Source organism: Lactuca saligna, chromosome 6 (genome assembly GCF_052625555.1).
Source record: "Lactuca saligna cultivar CGN05327 chromosome 6, ASM5262555v1, whole genome shotgun sequence".
Taxonomy (NCBI): Eukaryota; Viridiplantae; Streptophyta; class Magnoliopsida; order Asterales; family Asteraceae; genus Lactuca; species Lactuca saligna.
In genome coordinates, this window is record NC_136422.1 from 95,270,879 (window position 1) to 95,287,686 (window position 16,808).

A 16,808-nucleotide genomic window follows, 5' to 3' on the forward strand; every position below is an offset into this window, starting at 1 on the left:
CTTAATATACATGATGTTCCAAACATTTGTCATGTTCCTCTTTTACTTCAGGTGCGTGGATGTTTGTATTCCTTTGATAATTGAGATAGATATATTTCTCATCATCTCTAAATTTTTCCAAAACCAAAATGCTCATGACGTAATCCTGAAACAGCTAGCACTACACACATATTTATTGTCAGTAGTATGTGTAGAAGGAATGTGATAATATTTATTCTCTCTCTCTCTCTCTCTCTCTCTCTCTCTCTGCTTCAGTGTAGCAAGACCTCCAAATTTACAAGAGTGGACTAACAGGGCAGAAACTTTTGACAACCTTACCAATTCTGTTAGTATCATTTTTTTCCTTTACTACTTACTACTGCATTTCAGTTACTTAATACCCTGTCCCTTTTCGTGTTGGTGTGCAACTGCAGGTGAAGATTGCAATGGTTGGGAAATATGTTGCCCTAACAAACTCCTATTTGTGTGTTGTTAAGGTACAGTTAGAGTTATAGTTTTGCAATAACATTACAATATGTTTGTTTTCGTGTTACTAGACTTGAACTTGAACTTGAAATCAAGTGCAGGCCCTTCTCCATGCATGCATTGCATTTTTGTTGAAACCCTCCATTGAATGGATTGCAACTTCTAATTTAGAAGATGAATGAGCCAGACTAGTGCAAATTGGATTGTTGAACATGAAGAAGATGCAAACATAGATCAAATGCCTTTGGTACTCTTACTCTCTTTCTCTCATACTCACTTAACATCGCTTATTCCAAGAAATCTGTTTATTAATATTTAACATTTATCTATTTAAAATTCTTTTGCCTTTGTAGTAGCAAATGGGAAAATAGTTCAAACTCGAAATTTTCTGATGCTTTAGGTAAGTATGCTTCAAAACATGTCGCATGATTATATTCTTTTCTTAACTTCTTTCATTTACTGATTCCTTGTATTGTTTTATGTTAGGATCAATATGCCAAGATTGAAGCAAATATGGGGAGGTTGCACAGGGGTTATAAGGTTGCTTCAAATTTCTATTTTTACTGGCCCACTTAAAGAAATATGTGTATATTACTCTCTTTTTCCTTGTATTGTTTTATGTGGAAGGTCGCCTTTTTATTTAGTAATGTATAGAAGTGGATTTTATGGAGATATGGACTTTCATATCTTCTATCATAGATCAGGAAGGTACACAGACTTCATAGCTTCGTCCTCTAGATCTGTTATAGGGTTTATCTTTTACATTACTCCAAGCTGATTCTTTGTACTTATACATGATTTTTGTTGGTTTATTTCTACCTTTTTGTAAAAAATTTACACCATTCTTTGTTTCTAATTTATATGATTTTGTGTGTTTTTAATTTGTTTTGTTAGGGCCTAGGGTTTCATAGAGATGATGATGACATTAAAGTCAACAATAAGACTAATAATAGTTCATGTCCATGCCCTGTATGTTTGTTGTTGACACTTCTCAACTTTTGCCTCACCATGTATCCTAATGACACTTGACTATAAATATTAGCATATTTATATATCTACATATGGAAGAATATTGTTTTATTTAAAAGTAGATCTACAAAGTAGATAAAAGAACTATAATTTAGGAACAAATGTTGGGTAAATTTAGTCATTTGACATTTTTTGTGTTTAAATGTAGTGTTTACAAGGAGAATTGTTACTAGGATGTGTCTTGTAACGTGGGGCTGGATAATCTAGGAAACTAATGACTATAATATTATATAAGTGATGGAATTTCTTATTTAATTACAGTTACAAAAGAAGGTAGGAGGAATAAGTATGAAAGACAAAAGAAATTCATTTATATTGGGTATGTTCTTAATCAGGACATCCAACATTCAACTTTCATGTTTTTGTTTCTTATAACATACAACATTCAACAAGTATGTACAGATGCTCTGAGGCCCACTGATTGTTTCTATGTTCCTGATGCTGCAATATTCTCTCTATCTCAAAGGCTAATCCTCTTTATTCTATCAGTGATGTGTGAACTTGTTTTTATCTTGGCAGGGGCAATGCAAATGACGTTGCAGCCATGGTGTCATCTCACTATATATCTAATTTCAAAGTTCCTGATCTTAGCATAAGATTCGTCCTTTGTCACATTTATTTTATTATTGTACTATGCTTTCCCTTTTGTTTCCTTTTTTATCTGATGGGTTTGAGTGATAGACATTTTGATAACTCTCCCTCAAAATTTTAACTTCTCATGCGGCAGGAAGATGAACAATTTAAAATAGTGATTTTTGTTTCTTGTTTTTTTTTTTCTTACAGTAGTGGAACTTTTTTTTATTCAAATATTTGTAATTTTAACTTTGATCAATGATTTTATTCTTTTTTTTTATCATTAAGAAAAATACTTTAAAAATTTTGTCTATGATTAAAACATATCAGTTAAACAAATTATCATGCAATAGCATGTTTTTGTTAATGTATACAGTAAAGTAGGTTTTTGGACAAAATATATTCGCATTTAATCCTACACAGCATAAACTATATTTACAACAAAAGTTTTTTTATCATGTAAGTTTTGACATTAAAATTTATATGTTTGGGTTGGTCTTTTCTAATTAAGTACTTAAAAACCCCACACTAGACTAAAAATGTCAACAACATTATGTTTTATGCATAAGTTTGATCGATTTATCCTATAAACTAATTTAGAATCAATATATGAATGAACTGCCTATGATATGTCTTTTAATCATCAATAATACACATCAATCATACACATAAACCAGTGAAATATTTAAACACTAAAAATCCGGGAAAAAAATGTACGATAAAACCTTCAAACCGAAATTTTAATATGTTTTGATTGGTTGTTTTAGATTTATTTATTTTATTTTCAAAAAAACTTATTTATTTTCGTAATGGTCTGATTGTTTTTCAAAATAGTTATGTTTTTGGGTCACTTTTATGTTCTTTTAGTTAGGTTTTGACTTTTTTCCACAAGCTGCAACTTTCGAAGCTTTTGTCCACTATCTAGAATAAGCTTATTTGATTTTAGAGTAGGCTTGCTTTTTTGTTAAAAAGCCAAATCAACAAAATCAAAACATTTTACCTCTTATTAAACCAATCAACAAGGGTACTTATAATACTCATAAAACAGTGGGTTAAAGGCATTAAGAGAAAATCATGTTATCTAGGTATGAATGAGAAGTCTTAATGATTTCCTTTAACACTTTTAACTAATTAACATCTTACTTAATCGCAAAAATAAAATTATTTATCGAAATAAAACCAATCCCTTGAAAACTAATTGCCATGATGATTTAAAGTCTTAAAATGAATTAGAAACTTTAAATAGAAAAATTTATGAAAACTAAAAAGGAATGAAAAAAACTAATGAAGAACATTCCTCCTTTCTTATCGTTGCTACCAAAACATTTGGTCCGAATACAACAACTAATGTTATTATTTTTGTATAATATTAATACATAATGTTGTTTATACCAACTGGTTTTATAATAGCAATACACAAAACTGTTTGAAGCCATCATTGTATTTGACATCACGTAACACCAACTGCAATGCAAGATGTAGTGTTTGCATGTTTGTATATGTATGTGACTGTGTGTGCATGTGACTCTATCGTGTATGGTTATTTGTAAAACGATAGTAAGCTGCTATTTCTTGCTAATAAATGAATGTAATTTGCTATATATTGCATTACATTTTTTTAATCGCAAGAAATAATAACTTGCTTTGGTTTATAAAAATGTGTTATAATTTCTTGCTAATAAAGGAAAATAAGTTGCTATATCTATCATTTAGTATATGAATGTAAGTTTAAAAATTTGGCACCTAATGTTTTAAAGAAGTCAAATGTAGCCGTAATCATGGATCCTGTTATCCTTATTATAAGCTTGATAATGCATCTATTAGGGTTAGAATGAGAGAAAAAACAACTTACGTTCATTTTAGATTCCTTTTTCCTTATTAATAACATAAAACTTTAATTAATTTGTCATCATAGTGTCATTTGGGAGCTTCCGATATGATATATTGAGCATTTGTGTCGAGCTCAATATGATTGATTTTTATGGTACAAGAGGGAAGCGATTAGTGTCTACCTTTACCTACTTTTATCGCATATTAGTAGCTCTTCATGTTTTGAAGATCTCTACACTATCAACAACTTAAAACACCCATCTGTTTCCGCAAAAGAACTAATTGCCTCTAGAAATTTATTTCTGAAAAATATATTCACACCCGTCGTTTGGTGCGGGTAAACCGGTAGTATATATATATATATATATATATATATATATATATATATATATATATATATATACATATGTTGGATTAGATGTATAAACCAATAACTAAATTGGTATATACTTGAATTATTAACAATGTCCTTTTAAGTTGCCTTCAAACCTGTTAATTAAATATGATAAGTTTTAGAGAGAGAGAGAGAGAGAGAGAGAGATTTATTGATTTATTATATGATTAATAGTAGCAATAAATACTTTGTTAATATATTATGAGAATTATATATTTACTAGAAACATTATTATTAATTAAGAATTAATCAAAAATTAATTAGAATTAATTTTGGGATTAATTGGATTAATTAAAAGTGCATAGACATAAGTTGTAATAGTTCAATAGTTGAACAAGAGAGGGTTTCTTGAATAATATTAGGTAGGCTAAAAATTAGAGGCTTCCTTAGGTTTGTAGCATATGCCTTTGAGATAATTAAGATAATTACCTGATTTAAGATATTATTATTTTAATCAAGTAAGGGTTTTCTAGGACTTTCCTACCAGGACCATGAAGCTACAATTTTGGCCATTCATTCTAGCTAAAAGCTAGCCGAAATCTATCTCTCTCTTCCTATCTCTTCAAGTTTTCCTAATTGCTAGGGATTGGGTGTGAAACATCAGAGACATGAGATTTCTGGTGCTAGCTTCCAAGAGTTTTTCAAGAAGGATTGTTTGATAGTTTACTATAACAATTAAAAGGTATGTAATCTTCTTTGAATTTTGAAATTAGCTAGGGTTATAGGGTTATTGTTGTTCAATAGAATGTTACTTCAATAGTGTTATGACTAGACCTAATAGGTTCCATGTATCATCAAGTGTATAATCATTTATGCACATTATTGCATTTAAAACTCATCAGTGGTATTAGAGTGTATGGTTATTTAATAATTGAATGTAATTTACCTGGACCTGAACAAAACTCAACTTCGAGGAAAGATATAATCGTCATTCTGTCGTAGCACAATGTCATGGTTTTCTTGTGCCACGTGTAGTGATCTTTGGATCTGTGCTTTTCTTCGTTTTGTCACGATGTGGTGAACCCTCTGATCAATGATATTTTTGTTGCTTAATTCAGAATTTATTTAGGAAAATTACTTTAGATAATGTTTTTTAATTGTGTAAAATTGAATAACTATCTTTGTAATTAGATATTTTATATCTTGAATTTGTGAATTATGCTTATGTTTTAATTACATTTAATTATTAGGTTAATTAAAAGAAAAAGATTAAAATTATAATTGGTTTATTTTAAGTGATATTAATTTTATAATTAATTTCAAAATTTTAAAATGAAACCTAGTGTTTTATAAAAGTTTTAAAATACACCTTATACTATAAGTATAATGAAAAGATTAATTTATATATTTTATATGTATAAGACAAAGTCAGTTAAATCAATAGCAGACCTCATTCACAAATTCATGCTATAAGGAGAGTTTAAGAAAACGGACTATAAAATGACCGTCATTTGGTATCCACTCTTACCTACCTGTCTCTTGTATGGTGGAGGGTCGTTAGCCGAACTAGTTTGATAGGACATAATTTCATTAATAAGTATACTGATATAAAGTAACTAAACTATTTTAAGGAATACCCAATCTTAGATACTTTCGGAAAAATGTGAAAAGTATGTCAATCTATAAAATTGCACATTATGCTTTATATGTAGTTAGTGGAGTGTGTGTGGTTAAACGACACATTAATAGTGACTATAAAGAGTAGTAATAGGCATATCCTAAAATTATCATTGTTAATGGAGTGCATGTGGTTAACCGACACATTAATTACAGATGATAAATGATATCGAGAGTGCCAAACATATTTGTATGGTTATTTATATATTGTTTGTGATCCTTGTCACCCCAGTCTTGAGCACAATATGAGATTAAACATGCTATTGATAAGGTTCAATGAATCTCAAAAGATCTAGGAGTTTCATAGTTCAAATTTTGTGAAATGCTTTTACATACCTTCTTAAATTTGCGATAAGATTATTGCATCACTCTTCTTAGTTTTGAATTGCTATTTTGGATCCCAACCTTAAATATTAATTACGGGTTAAAATATTATGGATTATTGTCATCTAACTAAAACTACTTTCTTTTCTCTATAGATGTCTACTTTTGGTGATGCTTCCGCTCCTCAAAAATCTTCCCATCATTTTTCACTCCTCTCGATCGTGTCCAAGGTAACATTGAATGACAACAACTATAATGATTAGATATGTAATATGAATATGGCTCTTCGATACAAGGGCAAAGAGTATGTCTTTGAAAAACACCTTATCGATATCAATGAAGTTACTGCTACTCCTGAAAGAAACACTATGAAGACATGACTAAGGTTGCTTGCATCATGGTTGTCACCATGATTCCTGAGTTGCAAATGTTCTACGAGGACTATTGGCCATACGAAATGAACTTGGATCTTGTGGAAAAGTTTCACTAGAGAGTTTGTCAAGAAAAGTATGAAGTCGTCAAAGCTCTTTTGGCTTGCAAATTGAAAGAAAGAGAGCCTGCATGAAACCATGTGCAAAGAATGCAAAGATATATGGAGCGCCTTGAAAGGCTCAATGTGAATATCAATGATGAGTTGGCTATTGACATGGTCCTTAACTCCTTACATCCTTGTTATGAAGAATTTATTTTGGCTTATCATTTGAACAATAAAGAAACTACATTAGCCCAACTCCACAACATATTGCGAACATCCGAATAAGGAATGAAGAAAACTCCTACCATTACTAATGCTCCTGTCCTTGCCATTGGAAAAACAAAGGAAAGAAAAGGAAAGGTGTTCCTAAGCAAAACTAGAAGCAAAAGGCTCATTTGGGTCATCTAAAAATGGCCCAAAAACGAAGCCCGATTCTTATATTTCTTCTGTAAGTGATCCTAAAGAGGCTATTTGTTTTCATAAAATGATAAGGGCCATTGGAAATGAAGCTTACCCAAGTACTTGCAGGATATAAAGGATCGCAAATTGAAGCCATCGTTTGCAGGTATTTACACTATTCAAACTAATAACTCACAACCTACTCGTTCTGGGGTTCTTGATAAAGCATGTGGTTTTCACATTTGTTCTGATTTACATGGACTAAAAGAAAGCGAAGTGGTGGAGCATGGAAGGGTATATCTGATAATGAAAAATATGCAATCTTCTCTTGTTACCAAGATTGGAACTTACAGTCTTATGCTGAGTAGTGATGTTAGATTAGATTTAGTTAATTGTTCCTATTTTTCAGAAATGATGCAAAACATTATTTCTTTTCATGCACGATTTAGACAAGGTTTTAAATATTAGTTTAATGATATGAATTGATCGATTTTGGTTTATAAAAATGGCTATTTTATATTTGAAGCTTTACCTTGTGATGGTGTGTATGAAATTGTGATTTATGTTGATGGATTAGGTAATAGTGTTTTTCATATTGATTTGTGTAATGGTTTAGACAAGGCATGCTTGTGCATTGTCGACTTGGTCAATAAGAAACACATCACCCAACTCCAAAAGGATGGAGTGTTGGAATCATTTGACTTAAGTCCAGAATATGAATGCAAGTCTTGTCTTTTGGGGAAGATGACAAAATCCCTTTTCACCGGATCTTGTGAAAGAGGTAAATGTTTGTTAGATCTATTAGATACATATGTGTATTGACGTTTCAGATCTACCGCAAAGGATTCTAATCAAATTTATATGACATTTACAGATGATTATAGTTGTTATGGATAGATCTACTTAATCAAGCATAAATCATTACAAACTAGCTTGCAAATAACAATATGAAATGATTAAATGCATTACAAAGTAACTTTCATAATATTTCATGAAGTAAGAATATATTTCTTTGATGTCATTAGACATAGATATAAATATATGTTCTAGGGCACCATATTATGCTAAAGTTTATACATATGGTATTTGTTGATCGAAAGAAAGTATTAGACTTAAAAATTTCTCTAGTATCATAGTATACTAGAAATATAAAAATAGGAGCTAATTTGTTATTAATATTTATAAGTAAGATCAAATATATATATATATATATATATATATATATATATATATATATATATATATATAAAATAAGTTCCAAACTAGATTTTATATATAAACATGAGTATTTTCACAAGATTGATGTTATACATAAAAACTAGAGTTTATGAAAAGTTATACAATATTTTATAAAAATGTGTTAGTTTATAATGATTTGTATATAAAATTGATATTTTTTTTATAAAAAGGAAGATCATAAAAAGTTTGGTTTGGTAACATTTTTATAAAAGCATGTTAGTTGTAATAAAAATATGATGATTTCTACATAAAATTGGTATTTTATACAAAAAGGAAGTTCATCAAGAGTTTGGTAACATTTTCATAAAAATATGTTAGTTTTTATAAAGATATGATGATTTATATAAAAAATTAGTATTTTATATTAAAAGGAAGTTCACAAAGAGTTTGGTAACATTTTTATAAAAATATATTGGCTTTTATAAAAGTATAACGATTTGGATATAAAATGGATATTTTATATAAGAATTTTGCAAAATATTAAAAAGAAGTTGGTTACTTTTCATATATATATATATATATATATATATATATATATATATATATATATATATATATATATATAAGGAAGTTCATCAAGAGTTTGGTAACATTTTCATAAAAATATGTTAGTTTTTATAAAGATATGATGATTTATATAAAAAATTAGTATTTTATATTAAAAGGAAGTTCACAAAGAGTTTGGTAACATTTTTATAAAAATATATTGGCTTTTATAAAAGTATAACGATTTGGATATAAAATGGATATTTTATATAAGAATTTTGCAAAATATTAAAAAGAAGTTGGTTACTTTTCATATATATATATATATATATATATATATATATATATATATATATATATATATAGAGAGAGAGAGAGAGAGACAGAGAGAGAGAAAGAGAGATAGGTTCAAATGTCTCCAACAAATATTGTCTGCCTAAATGCACCAATGAGAATTGAAGAAATAATAAATAATTAAATAAATCATTAAAGGGTATTTTGGACCTTTTTTTGCTTTTAATTAAGGAAATCATTTTATTGAAATCCTACAATTATGGAAATAAAGTAAATATATTTGACCTAGTCCTTCACCTTTGTTTCCTGCCATCATTTCCGTCTGCTGTCATCGATCTAAACCATTTCAATCAGCCTTCATCTTCCAGATTTTCGTTTCGGTTTGAACATCGATGGTTGTTTGATTAGAAATAGCTTCAACATGAATCTTGAGAAGGGTTCGATTTGAAGAAAGGGGTATAACCGAATAATGTAAAACCAATTAAACACCAATCAGGGTGAGGTTTGATTCTTAGCCGACATTCTATTCACTACAATAGTGGAACAATTTGATTTTTAATTGCTTTTCAAGTTTCTATTAATTCTCAAGTTCAATTTTTCTTGCATCTTTAGCTTGTACTCAATAATTAACTTGAACATGTTAGGCTTGATGTAATTTCGCAAATAATGTTAACCTGATTCCAAATCTTTTATAATAATATGTTTGTCAACTTATTTCTATTGTTGATCTTGTATATTGTAGGTATACCTTTAGAATTTGGTCTTCAAAATTCTGCCTTTAAAGTGTTTGTGAAAAGTCCTCAATGAATGAGAGTGACAATGAGTGCACTCTATAAGGGGTTCCATTCTTGAAGCATTATTCAAAGCATGTGAATATGAGGCATTTACAAAGCTACATTATCGCGAGCTTTAAGGCATGAGTAAATCTGAACAAAAAGAAAGTTAACTCAGTAAAAGCCCGAATTGGAGAAACATGCAGACTTTTATACCTTTTTGTGAAAGGAGCAAAGAAGACTTGAAGTAAACCCACGATTGCATTCGACAATGGGAAGATGTTGACATATCTTTTACTGGTGCACATGTAAGTCTTTGTTATTATTCATCGATTCTTTTTCTACATAAAATGTTGTGAATGGAGTAGCATATGATTGATTTGTATGATATTTGTGAATAGTCTATTAATAAACACGCCATGTAAAGGTGTTTTGCTCTCCATTGGAGAATAAGGCTGTAATATGTTTTTGGAGTCTGTAAATATAGCTTGCTCAAGGCTTGTTTTCTTGTTAGCATGAATGTCATTTAGTTTGGATTTAGAATGTAAAAAACAATAAATAGGTGTAAAATAGCGATTCTGATAGAATATTCAAAACCATTATGCAAGAATACTTTATTCTGTAAGAATATTTATTGTTGTATTTTGATTGAATTGTAGTTAATTATTTATATGTTTAATGTGCAGTTGTTACAATTGTATCACTACAAAATATTTTTCAATAAATTTGTTATAGAAATGGCTTGAAGAATGGCTTGAAGACCTGATGGGAAAAGCTTGAAGAATGAATTAAAGAATGATCACACTCATACAGTGTAATTAAGAATGTTGTTATTTTTTAGGAATTACACTTGTTATTTTTTAAGAATGTTGTTATTATTCAGAGAATCATAATCATACAATGTAATTATTTGGTATATTATTAGTTCAAGAATCAATTTTGTGTATTCTTTCGGAATGTATTTTGTAGTTTATGATTGGCATTCTGTCATTCTGAAAGACTAAAATCGAAAATATATTTACTAGTTCATGGTTGGCATTCTTTCATTCTGACGGAGTAAAATCGAAAAATATATTTACTAGTTTATGGTTGGCATTCTATCATTCTGATAGAATAAAATCGGATTTTTAAATTTGAATTAATTTAAAATATTTAGATATTTTAAAATAAAAGAATTAATTATCCCTAAAAATCCAAAAATTTACTTTTTTAATATATGTTAATTGACTAAAATGCCCTTATGCTGAAACTAGTATGATTATATGGTACATGTTATCCTATTCTAATATCATAGACCCTCAGATCATGACCTTTGATTCTATTCCATCCGGTGGTCTAGATCTGTGCATTCTAGCACACAATAGTTACTAGAAACAATATAACCTAACCCTATATATATATATATATATATATATATATATATATATATATATATATATATATATATATATATATATATATATATATATAAAGAAGTGTTGAAATACTCTTAACACTTTTAGTGATATCATTATATATACATATTTTTACACTTACAAATATCGTTAGATGAAATATATATATATATATATATATATATATATATATATATATATATATATATATATATATATATATATATATATATATATATATATATAACATGCTATAGGAAAGTGAGTATTAATGCTTTTCAAACAGAATTATATGTATATTTATCGATGATGATAAAAGAACTATGAAACGTTGATGAGTTGATATAACTATTTTAGCAGTTTGTGACTAAAAAAAATGCACAAATCTTGGATATTGATTGGTAAATAAAACTATCTTAGTAGGTTGAGACTAAGACAAATATATAAAATCCTAAACATTGATTGGCCAATAAAAGTAGCTTAGTAGTTTTAGGCTATGGAAAATGCATAAAATCTTAGACATTGATTAGTTGATAAAACTATTTTAGTAGTTTGATACTAAGGCAAATACCCAAACCTGAGACATTGATTAGTTGATAAAACTATCATAGTAGTTTGAGACTAAGATAAATGCACAAAATCCTAAACAATGGTTAGTCAATAAAACTATCGTAGTAGTTTGAGACAAAAGTATTTGCACAGAAACCTCGACTTGATTATTATAGGTTTATATTAGAACTCATAAATATTAATCTAGAATTCCTATAATTAAAATTAGAACCTTTGAACAAATCAGATAACCGTTGACATATTATTTATATTTATAATGTATTAAATATAACACTTATGATAACTATAACTTATGATTATTAAGTTATAAATAACAAACTAAACTATTTTACTTGTATGGGATTAAAAGTGTCTATAAAGTAATTTTATAATCTTAAATGCCATAAAAACACTTTTTGATTATGAAACATTGAAGTCGAAAACCTATAAAGAAGACTGACATTATTCTAGACATATTTTTAAATGTATGTATCTTCAGCATCTTAAAAGTCGAAATCCTATAAAGCTGTCCATTTGATATGTTTCTTGATGCTTTTTATAATTTGCGTTATGTAATTTTAATTTTTTGGGATTTACTAAACAATGTAATTCTTCATATCCATAATTTGGAAGAATGTAATGTTATTGTAATACTGTAATATTTGATATATGTTGTTAACTATGATCAACCGTTTTGCATTGCAACCTCGGTGATTTCGTCATCGATCGGGCTGTAACCGATTAGTATCAGAGCTAAGTGAATATTACTTTCCCTAGGAGAACAAAACTATAGAATAAGGGCTTACTCTTATAGGACTAGTCTTACATTAACCTACAATTCCTAGGTCTATCCCAATAGATCTGTAACACATTACAATTAGGCTCTTGATATTAATACCATATACCTAGATTTATTTGGATAAATCTATAAATACTAAGTATTATTAACTATCTTACTGTCGGACTACTTACGAGAGCAGTGTAAGGAAGGATAATCTCGCTTGAGTTGTTGGATTTTAGAATAGATATATGCCAAAATGGTCATGTCATCCGATTATTTTGCCTAACTGGACCCATATTTGTAACGACCAAAAATTTCAACACAATTTAAACTTTTAAAAAACAATCCATTTTAATAACGTTATTACAAAAAGGTTTTCAATACATTTATTATCAGAGTATTCCCAGAATTATGCCATAAACATAAACATGAGGAGCGGTACAATCACGCCTTCGCCTTGCCACGGTTTCCTGAAGAACCTGAAAAACATTTAAACCACAACTGTAAGCCCGAAAGCTTAATGAGATACCCCCAAAATACCAACCACATATACGCCCTTCCAGGCTACGACCTTCCGGTCCAAAACATATTGCCTTCCGGCCCATAACCTATTGTCTTCCGGCCCATAACATAAATAGCATACATAACATAACAGAACATAGAACAGCCATGCATATTGGGTCTACTGTGTGACTGGTCCGCCGTATCGGCCTTCAGTCCACCCTCCGTGTCTAGTCATGTCCTTCGAGTCTGCAGTGTGGTTGGTCCGCCCACACCGGGCCTTCAACCTATCTGGTCCACTTTCTGAGTCTACAGTATGACTGGTCCGCCCGCATCGGGCCTTCAGTCGGCCTGGTCCACTCTCCGAGCCTCGGCACGTCTGGTCCGCCCTTGTCGGGCCTATAGCCTATCCAGACCGCTCGCTTGGCCTTCGGAACAACCAATCCGCCCTGGGTATCTTGGCCTACAACACAAAGCAGGACCCGCCTCAACCTAACTCTAGTCCAAACAACCATGTGCACATAACATACAATCATATAACAGTTCATAGTCCACAAAACCGATCAAGCAGATCACATAACATATGATTACCCTAACCAGGATACCGACCTAACCGGTCACTAGCATGGCATCACTCTACATCTCGGAAATCGACCTTAACTAGGTCTCTAGCATATACCATCCTAGCTACCAGGATGTAGACATATCAAAGCAATAACATAACAACCATATCCGATTCTCAATCCAATAAAGGGCCGGCCTTGGTGCATTAGACCATGTCGATATAGTGAGGATAACTCACCTCGCGAATGCCGATACTATGAACTAAAGAAACAGACTCTCGAACCACCATCTCACCGCAAATCCTGAACTAACCAACATAACAAAATAAGCATTAGGTCAATCATACTTCTACTTATCGGGCCAAGACCAAAGTCCAAATCTCATACAAAGTCCAACATTGGCCCAATTTACCAAATTGGGCCCACTTCACCAAATAGGCCTAGAACCAATGTCCATAACAATAATTGGGCCCAAAATACTCTATCCATAAATTCCCAGACTTGGCCCAATAACCAATTGTCCATCAACGAACCAAACTCAAAGCCCAAAAATGAAAGTCACACAGGAGGAGTACGCTGGGTGTACTGCAATGAAACGCAAATGAGGATCGGGGCTTTGGCCCGCTATGCGGAGCGTACTTAGAGGTTATGTGGGGGTAACTGCAATGCTCATTAAGTCCTTTTAACCTCTTAATGGCTTAAGCTCTTAAGCCCAAACTTTAGATCCATAGGCCAAATATGATTAGAATTCATAAAGTCTCAGACTTTATCACTTGGGACGTCCTTAAGCTCTTAATCCAAGGTCTTAATCCGTTAAGACCTATACATCTCACACATGGAACAACTACAACCCTTGGGACATAATTTTTCTCACTCAAGACCTCTCAAAAGGTCTGAAAGGACAGTTAATCTTGACCAAATAGAAATATGCAACAAGGTGAGGGCTTTTGGGACAAGAATGGTGACAAAGCTTCAAAATACATAGATCTATACAATATGAAGGTCAAGCAAGAAGCTTTATACCTGAAAAAAGCTCCAAAGGATGGTATCTCTTCAAATTAACAACCTCCACACGTTCTTCTTCTTCTTTGACAACTTCTCTTTTCTCCTTCAAGCCTTTCTTTTGCCAAAAAGAGCTTTCCAAGTCAAACACACCCAATAATGGAGAGAACACAAGATCTAGGGTTTCTATGAGGTTGAAGATGAGCATAAGGAGGCTAAGGGGTGAACCAACATGTTCCTCATATAGTGGCTGAACCTAAAATAGGGTTTGGGGTTTTTGAGAGTACGTTAGGCGTACTCACCCGGCCACCTGCAACATTTCGCCCTTTTACGCTGGGCGTACATCCAACTTATGTTGGGCGTACCCAGCCAGACTTCACCAAATGTTGCATGCATTCCATGCATGCATGGGACCCTTTATCCACCTATACCACCAAGAGCTATAAACAACGATCAACTTCAAAACACCGCAACTCCTCTAATCTAAACTGGCTCCCAAATAACTTTACATTCATACGGGGGTGACGAGAAGCCCAAATTGCTTCTAACAGATACACCAGCCCAAAACATTCTCGGATGAAACTCATTTCTCGCAAAAGGACCAGAATTACCCTTCCTCTTAAATCTCAGGGACTTATAATTAAACCCTTAAAGAACGGGGTGTTACAATTCTCCCCCACTTAAATTAGGCTTCGTCCTCGAAGCCTGCGACAACTCTACTCCGAAACTATCCCTACAATGCACCGCCTGGAATTCACCGAACCAGGCTAACCAAGACTAAACCATCGAAATCCGACACCCAACTTTATCTTTCTTGCTGACAGGATGACGCAAGATTCATCCCTAGAGCAGCTCCCAAGAGTTCTCCACCGCAATCTCATAACCACACTAACTGGCTCTAGTGTCCTCGGGTTAGGAAAACCCCGATACATTGCTGACACTTCCAAACACCCTTCCGGATGCATTTTCACCACATAAACAAATCTATCTGGAATTCTGAAATTCCATCCATGCATTCCTACCGAGCCTTAGCAACCATCCAACCCGGATGTGCTCCCATACCACTGCCGAAATCTTGCTGCTCAATGACCATAATTGGACCACTCTCATCATAACCCTGCAGCTACTTCCACTTCTGTGGATTTACATTCCCTTAGCATGACCGCTAAACATGCGACATACATGTCCTGAACCTGCTCGCAAGGACTTTCGAGTCCATGCACCACCTCCGATAATCACAATCAATACTTAGGGCCAGACCTTCTAATGCTAACAAATCACAACATACCCAACCCATTTCCTCAAACCGATCCGATAATACCTGCAGAGTCTTCAGCATGACTGGACCACCTCACCAGGTCTTCAGTCAATCTGGACTACTCTCAAAACCTTCAACCAATCTAGGCCGCCCTCCAGGGCCTTCAGTCTGGCTGGACCGTCCCCCAAGCCTTCAGCTTGACTGGTACGCCTACCAGCCTTCAGTCTATCCAGACCGCTCAACTAGCATTCAACATTCTGAGTTATCTCTCCGGGAAATCCTCCCATGCATACTGTTCTAGACCTCTAGGGGTTCCGAACTCTATCTCCATCATACATACTTGATCCCAGCCTGATCCCAGGCCCTTCACAATCAATGCCATAGATCTGTATCCCACCCCGCATGCCTGCTACTCACCCATACCAGCCTGCTCTCAGCTGAAAGAAATACCGCCGAATCCCAAGCAGCTAAAGAATCTCCCAAGCCTATCGATCATCCAGAGAATTTCCAATTCTCCCCCACTTAGGGCACTGATTATCAACCACCAGTCGCTATCACCGACCTCCCAAAATAACCTTATACAAAACCCAACACTTACACGCGGACTGATACCCACTAGCACTAGCAGCCTTCGCAAAAACACATCCCCACACTGATCATCCCGCTCGAAAGGAACCCAATCTTCAATTATCCACTCCTCAGACTACAGATGCTACCCGACATTCAATCCAACGCCGTATCCACTAATAACCCTCACAAATGATAACCAGCGAAAAGACAAAAACACTGACCCATAACCATACCAAACCCTCAAGGAACAACGGATACCAAAACGAAAAACCCATACAACACGACCAGCAGA

The 16,808-nt window shown here is 32.5% G+C and overlaps 1 long non-coding RNA gene across 1 annotated transcript; it reads left to right on the forward strand.

The window, feature by feature from the left end:
- Positions 1 to 183: 183 nt before the first annotated feature.
- On the forward strand, positions 184 to 1,260 carry LOC145002125 (uncharacterized). The gene is made up of 5 exons (XR_013661832.1): positions 184 to 325; positions 414 to 476; positions 567 to 712; positions 819 to 865; positions 952 to 1,260. It is a non-coding gene; the product is annotated as an uncharacterized LOC145002125 (long non-coding RNA).
- The last annotated feature ends 15,548 nt before the right edge of the window (positions 1,261 to 16,808 follow it).